Raw genomic sequence first — 8,289 nt, 5'->3', positions numbered from 1 at the left:
CCTAGAGAGGAAACAAAACAGCAAATGTATATTCAAAGTGTAACATTAACAATTCAGTTTTACAAATCCACAAATCAGAAACGTTTTAGTTGAGAAAATTATATTGATATTTATACCATATTTTCAATATTTTCAACCTTGGCTTTTTTTTTAACAAGGATAAAATTGTAACTACTTGGAAAAGCCTTGATGGCATAGTGGTTAGAATGCAGTATTGAGGCTAATTCTGCTAATGAGTTCGATTCTCACCAGCTTAGTGTTGACAGTCTTCCATCCTTCCAAGATGAGTAAAACAAGGACCCAGATTATTGGGGGGCAATATGCTGACACTGCAAACCACTTAGAGCTATAAAGCAGTATGAAGCAGTATGTAAGTCTAAGTGCTATCACTAAGTGCTATTTATCACCTTTTCTATTCCTTGCATTCCTACTCTACATGGTTCTTAAAGAATGAGTCAAATTTTATTTTATTTATTTATTTGTCAAACAACTATAGTATTATAGTACATATTAACATAACATAAGTAGAACATAGTAATAGAAAGAATAATAAGACAGTAAGACAGGGACATTAGGCACATAAGTGCACTTATGCACGCCCCTTACAGACCTCTTAGAAAAGGGGAGAGGTCAATTGTAGATAATGTAAGGTTGAAGATTTTGGGGTTGGGAGAAGCAACAACAGAGTCAGGTAATGAGTTCCAGGCGGTGACCCCTCTATTGCTGAAATCGTATTTTCTGCAGTCAAGTTTGGAGCGATTTACATTCACTTTGTATCCATTACGTGCACTTGTGTTGTTGTTAAAGGTGAAGTAGTCACTGTATGTATGTATGATTTTATGAACAACAGTTACATCGGTTCAGAGACGATGTAGTTGTAAATTTTCTAGATTTAGTATTTGAAGTCTGGAGGAGTAGCGTAATTTGTTAGGTGAGGAGGAGTGAAGGACTCTCCTTGTGAACTATTTCTGCACTCCTTCAATTGTATTAATATCTGATATGCAGTGTGGATTCCACACAGGTGAGCTATATTCTAGAATAGGTCTGACAAATGTTTTGTATGCTCTGGTTAATAAATCAGTGTTTCTAGAGAAGAAGCTACGTAAGATTAGTTTTACAATTCTTAATGCTTTTTTGGCAATGCTGTTACAGTGGGCTCTAGCACTTAGGTCATTGGAAATGAGTACTCCAAGGTCTTTGACTGAGTGAGGGTCCTCTGTTAGTTAAGTTTTACCAAGTATGTATTTAGTATTCGGATTCTTTTTACCAATGTGTAGAACGGAGCATTTGATGGTAAAGATTTGATATGTTGGTGGGCTATGAATCTCAATTCAGTTTGTTGTTTATAGCTTCATATATAGAAAATTAATCATGTTTTGGCACCATCCTGACCACAAAACACCCATGTTGCACCAAACCAGAGGTGTATTCAGTCGGTTTGGACCAGTTTGGGCGGACTGGGAGTTGAGACCTGCACCTGGGACACCCCCCCAAACCCCGCCCCGGCACTATGCCATCCTATTTAGGCACATTTTGAAGCCGCATGCATGCTTGCAAGCCATATGCATGAGCAAAGTGCATGTGCAGAAGACCACACGAATGCATGGAATGCATGCACGACAAAAATGAACGTGCATATACGCCCACTCACATTTGCAAACCAGTAGGGAAAGTAAGTGAATATCAGCCCAAACTTTCTGTAATAAGTGATTGATGAAATATATGTGATCAATATGAGTTGTGAACATTCATATTTACAAAATGAAGATGTTTAAAACAATAGTAGGAAGGGATTCGAGGTTCGACTACTACAACACTCTCTTACATGGGGCTACCTCTGAAGAGTGTTCGGAAACTTCAGATCGTGCAGAATGCAGCCGCACAAGCAATCATGGGTTTTCCTAGATATACCCATGTTTCATCAACACTCCATGGCCTGCATTGGTTGCCGATTGGTTTCCAGACATAATTCAAAGTGTTGGTGATGACCTATAAAGCCCTACATGGCATTGGACCAGATTACTTATGGGACTACCTTCTGCCGCATAAATCCCAGCGGCCGATCAGGTCCCACAGAGTTGGCCTTCTCCAGGTCCCGTCGACCAGACAATGCCATCTGGTGGGGCCTAGGGGAAGAGCCTTCTCTGAGGCGGCCCCGGCCCTTTGGAATAAGCTCCCTCCAGAGAACTGAACTGTTCCCACCCTCCTTGCCTTCCGCAAGAGCCTTAAGACTTATCTATATCGCCAGGCATGGGGCAATTAGCACATGCCCTCCCTTCCGACCATTAAAAGTTATGTGTGGTTTGATTGTTAATATCGATTGTTTGATTGTGTAATATTGTTTTTTAAGATAATGGGTTTTAGTCATAGTTTTAATTATTAGAGTTGTACCTATATTGTTTTTATTGTTGTGAGCCCCCCCCCCCCAAGTCTCTGGAGAGGTGTGGCATACAAGTCTAATAAGTTATTTATTATTATTATATTATTATATTATATTATACTATATTATATTATTATTATTATTATTATTATTATTATGCTTCTAAGAATATATTAGTTGATTATAGATGATCAGTCAGTGGAAAAAAATTATTGAATGACAGTTTGCTGTCACCACTTACCTTCTCATGTTAATTAGACTTACAGTAAAAATGTTCTCTAGCAATTTAGAAGCATGTGACTCGGAGCGGCTTACAGCAATAATAAAAACAAATCTAATATTTAAAATCTCTTTAAAAACCCTTATTTAAAAAGCAAGACATACACACAAACATACCATGCATAAACTATATGCATGGTATGTTTATATAAACTAAAGCATCCCCGCGCATGCGGGGTGCGTGCACTCACATCAGGCCCAGCGCGACCAGTCCGGCCTCCGGAACCCATTAAAAACCCCTAATGGATCGCCGATCCCATTCATACCGGGTGGGGCCCATTACTGGCATAGCAGTAGATCCCTCCAAATATTAGAAACAAACTAATTTCTATATCTTCTTTTAAAGAAGTACCAGTTAAATCTCTTTATTGATAACAAACAGGTCTTGCCTATTTCCTAATATTATCAGCAAGGTAATTTTTATACACTTAAAAAATTACAAGGAAATTCTAATTCTAAAACGTTGAAATGGTTTTGAATCAAGATGAAAATGTGACATTTTAATACAATCTTTTGGCCATTTTTCATTTTAAATATGAGCACAAGGTGTTTTATGCAGAATAATTATTAATCCAGCGGGTTAAGATGAAAGTATAATATTGCTATGTGAAGTAGTCTCTTCAAGATTTTATCAACAGGTTTATAATTTTCTTGGCAGCAGGATGGGAATTGCATACCATTGCTGCTTTCTATGATGACTTTTCGTCTTCCAAATCCCCTCCCTTTCCAAATAGATTTAAGCCTAGGCTAGCCCTCCTTAGATTCTGACCCCACAGAAGATCAAGCAGGTGATACCACAAGCAAAGATGAAGCAGGCTGGAGGTTGCTTTCTTCAATACTAAAAATGTCAGTATTTCAATATTGAAAATGTCTGGATTTTTTAAAAAAATGCTGCTTTGCTTCTTTTTTATGATAAGAATGACTCATTATCATAAAAATAGATCATAACAACAAAATTGTCAGAAAATATTTCTGGCTCCAATGCCTAAGGAAAAATGCTCTTTTAAAGCTTAATATGTATTGGGGTTCATGTGTGTGAGAATGTTCCAGAGGCAGATACCATTGTGGAAGAGATATCTGCTTGGGTCCTGCCAGAAAAGTTTTACAATTGGTAAAAAAATCTCAATGCCCAATATTAGAGCAGGTATGCAAGATTAAATTTAATTATGTTTTAGCGCATTTGCATAACATCTGTGAATATGCTAGAATGGGGATTGAGGAAAACATCTATGCTGCCACAAATGGTAATGAGATTGATGGAACACAAATTTAATAAATATACACTCTACAGATTACATATGTAGAAGACTAATGGTTAAGAAAATATTCTATTTGATGTTATTTTGTTATAAATTTTTTAGAGAAAATTGGCAGCCAGTGCTGACCGGGGAGTGTTGAAGAGATGTGAACGTGTCTGGGTACTCCCATAAATGCTCGCGTGGCTGCATTCTGCACAATTTGTAGTTTCTGAACACTCTTTAAAGGTAACCCCATGTAGAGAGCATTGCAATAGTCGAACCTCGAGGTGATAAGGGCATGGGTGACCATGAGCAGGGATTCCCTGTCCAGATAGGGCCACAACTGATGCACCAGGCGAACTTGGGCAAACGTCCCCCCTCGCCACTTTACAACAATAATTAGCACTTAGTATTGAGAAAAAATAGTAATTACAGTTGTTTCCAAAGTAAAATGATATATTATCTGATCAAATAAATAACCTAGCTGTCACAGTTTAACAGGTGGAAGCTTTTCGGCAGTTTTCAAAGACAATCCCCATGGAGAAGTAAGCTTCAACTTGGAAAAATCACTTATGGTCACCGCTTTCATCTAAGATATCCATTTTTAGAATAAAACTGGGTTCAGAAAAATATCCACATATGAATTCAATGTTTTCAGAGAGAAAGATACCCCACGTAGCAGAAAGTATGTTCTGTGTTTTTATTAATACTTTGTATTTCTATTTCACTTTCAGAACTTTTACTTTTTGTTAACTGACTTAGCCTAAGTATCCAAACCTCTATAAAAACAGTGATCCTATATCCATTTCATACATACGTTAAAAAGTAGGGGGGGGAAGAGTTTACAAGTTAAGAGATAAAATCAGACTCATCATAAAGTAGTACTATTAGGTCATTGATATTGAAAGCTACATTATAGTTTGCTACGAGGAGCAGACCATTGTCATTTATTGCTATCTAGCCCACCCCAAATATATTAACAGTAGCTAATCTTTCTTTACCTATCTCCATCCTCCTCGGTGCCCCATCTTCCCCTGGTGATCTTAAAAAGGCGTGTGAGAGGTCTACTTAATAGACAAGACTGAAAAAGCACTAGGCCCAAATGAAATTAACTCCTTGCATGAAATACTATGCTGAACAAGTGCCCCCTATCTTCACATGGATTTTGAATAAAAGTTCCTAATAAATCCTTCATCAGGGAGCTGAATGAATACAGACTGGTTGCTCTGACATCTGCAGTTATGAAGAACTTTGAGAGGTTTGCTCTGACATCTGCAGTTATGAAGAACTTTGAGAGGTTCGTGCCGGTCTGTTTGAAAGTCATCACAGATCTGATGTTAGACTCTGCAGTTTGCCTACTGAACAAATAGATTGGCAGATTATGTTGTCAATATGACACTGCTACAGTTTGCAACATCTTGAATCCCCTATGCATGAGTCCCTTTTGCAGTGTTTATCTCAGCATTCTCATCTCTCATCTTGAATGGATGATCAAATCTGTATTTCTAAATAGAAATTCTTCATTCTAAACTGATTCAGCTCACTGTGCCTGTTCATATTGTAGGTGGATCATGAGCTTTTTTAAAGATAACAGGTAAAGCAAGGGAAAATTGTATTTAGTACCTGGGCAATTAGTAGCACAGGCCCTCAGGGTTGCCTGCTGTCTCCATTGCTCTATCTATCTATCTATCTATCTATCTATCTATCTATCTATCTATCTATCTATCTATCTATCTATCTATCTATCTATCTATCTATCATCTATCCACCCACCCACCCACCCACCTAGATTTCTATGCGCTCCTTCTCAACCGACTCAGGGCGGCTTACAACATAATAAATACAAAACGGGTAGAAATCTAATATTACAATCTAAAAATTTCTAAAAAACCACTACAGTATCTTAAAAAACACAAACATCCACATTCATCCAACTTTGCCTCTACACCAATGACTGCACCTCCAGAGAACTTCCTGTTAAAGTACTGAAGTTCGCAGATGATAAAACGGACACTGGCTTCAGAGAGGGGCGGCATACAAATCTAAATATTATTATTATTATTATTAATTATTATTATTATTATTATTATAGACATTTATAATTCTGCATATAGAAGGAAAGTTGAACAACTGGCCCTGTGGTGCAGCTAGAACAATTTGGAGCTAAACATGCATAAACAGTAGATATAAGATTGGATTTTAGGAAAGCCCTTCTAGTCTACACCCTTACTATATTCTACAGCACAACAGTATTTGGTCTTTTTTTTAAAATTCCCAGCACTTGATAGGGTACTTCATATTAGAACCATTGTTAAAAAGACACAACAAAGAATGTTCTTCCTGCATCAACTCAGGAAGTTCAGATTGCTCCAGGAGCTGTGGATACAATTCTAAAGAGGAATTATTGAATCTGTCATTTGTGTTTCTGCAACTGTCCTGTCCTGTAGTTAGGCACAACAATCAAACAGGATAGGTACTGACTCTAGAAGATAGTTAAGACTGCAAAAAGAACAATTGCAAATAGGCTGCCTTCCATAGACCAGTATATTGTGTAGGTCAGAAGGAATGCTGAGAAGACACCTACAGATGTCCTCACAAACTGGACATAAACTTTTTCAACTCCTCTCCTTAGAATGACAGTACAGGGCACTGCATGCCACAACTAGACAGACAATTTCCCCCTCATGCCATCAATCTGCTGAAACCTAATTCTCAGTGCTGTCTAATTTCCTATATATATTTACCCAACCCATAGTTTGGCTGTAGTATTATCATTTATCCTTATATTCTTTACTTCTCTTATTTGCATTGTTATTCTATTGCTTTGCATGTACACCGAGAGCTACTGTACCGGAGACAAACTCCTTGTGTGTCTAATCACACTTGGCCAATAAAATATTCTGCTCTGTTCTAAATTGAAATATCAAGACAGTACAAAGAGGTATATGGCAAGTATAGTATGCTGTGCTTCCCTCAGTTATTCCCCAAGTATGAATCCTCCCTCAACCATTCTACCTTTCCTTAGTATGGAATTTGCTTACCTTTCCTTTCCTTTGCTTTCCATGATAGTGCTTATATCTGGAACATGTTGCTGCTGTGAATACAACAGCTGAACAAAAATGGTTTTGAATGCCTCCCTCCTATCAAATTGAATTTACCATTTGCATCACATGTTTTAGAAATTCCCTGTTAATGAGGATGTGAACAATTACATAACAATGCGGGAAAACCCATTTTCCTTGGTAACATCTGTTACAACTTGTGGATTGTTTCCCACAAGTGAATGATTAAATATGATGCAACAAGGAACCAAGGATCTCGCTTACTTTACCTTAAGCAAATGAGGCGATTGCTTAGTGTTTAAGCAAATGCAATACCCAGAAGTTGCTTTAATCTGTTCCATCTCCTTTTGTCATCCTGCAAAGGCTTTGGGTCTCATATTTCTTGCTCACTTAACCAAGATGGATTTGGAAATATCCTCCACCCTAGGTCCTGTACTTTCTAGCTTTCTTTTTCATAGTGAATCATTGAGGAAAGGTTTCTGAGTCAAATAAGCTATGACAAATATTATTTTATGGACATCATTCATTTTCTCCCGCCCACTTTTGCTGTGTTTCATTCAAAAGGAACAAAAATTGCTAGACAGGAAACAAATTGGCAATAATTTGAGGTAACCTTGGATGTTAACTTTTGCATTGCTGAATTTTCAAATTTTTGCATAGCAATGCTAAATCAGAGCAGCAGCAAATGAAGACCATCCTTATGATGATTAATTTACACTCCAACCCAAAACAAAGTAAGATGTTTCATGTATTGTGTGTAATTTAATTATGGCCTGTCAGTTTTTGATGAGGAGTTCATGCATAGTGAAAATTCTTCTGTTTTGCATCACGTAGTTTATAGACCAGGAAAAAAAAATCCTAAGAAAATTTCCCTTTTCTTAAATTAGATTTAGATTTAATTTAAGATTTCTATTCCCAGAATTCTCAGCCAGATGCTAAATATTCTGGAAGCTGGTCCAACGTATCTGGAAAAAACATCATATTGGAAACATTTTCTTGGCTTAAGAAATTCTTATAAATAATTAAGTTTTTTCTTTAACACAATAGGATCAGTTGAGCAAAAATCTATCAGCAAAAGGAAACTGAAGTTTTATAAAGATAAAATGATGCTTACTAAATAAATATATTTTCCACTTAATATCATCACATCTAAATTGATATTAATTAATTAGGAAGTTCAGTTACTTGTCTTTTTCTGTGAGGCATTTTTAGTTGCCTATTTAGGCAGACCTGGACTATCCAGATGATCTCCTAGGAAAATATTGACCAGAAACTAATCCTGCTGAGCATCTGAGATAATCTAGGATTTGTCGTTTATTTAGGACAAGAG

Source organism: Erythrolamprus reginae, chromosome 1 (assembly GCF_031021105.1).
Source record: "Erythrolamprus reginae isolate rEryReg1 chromosome 1, rEryReg1.hap1, whole genome shotgun sequence".
Classification (NCBI taxonomy): Eukaryota; Metazoa; Chordata; class Lepidosauria; order Squamata; family Dipsadidae; genus Erythrolamprus; species Erythrolamprus reginae.
The sequence above is the reverse complement of the archived record's forward strand: the minus strand, read 5'-3'. Positions refer to the sequence as shown.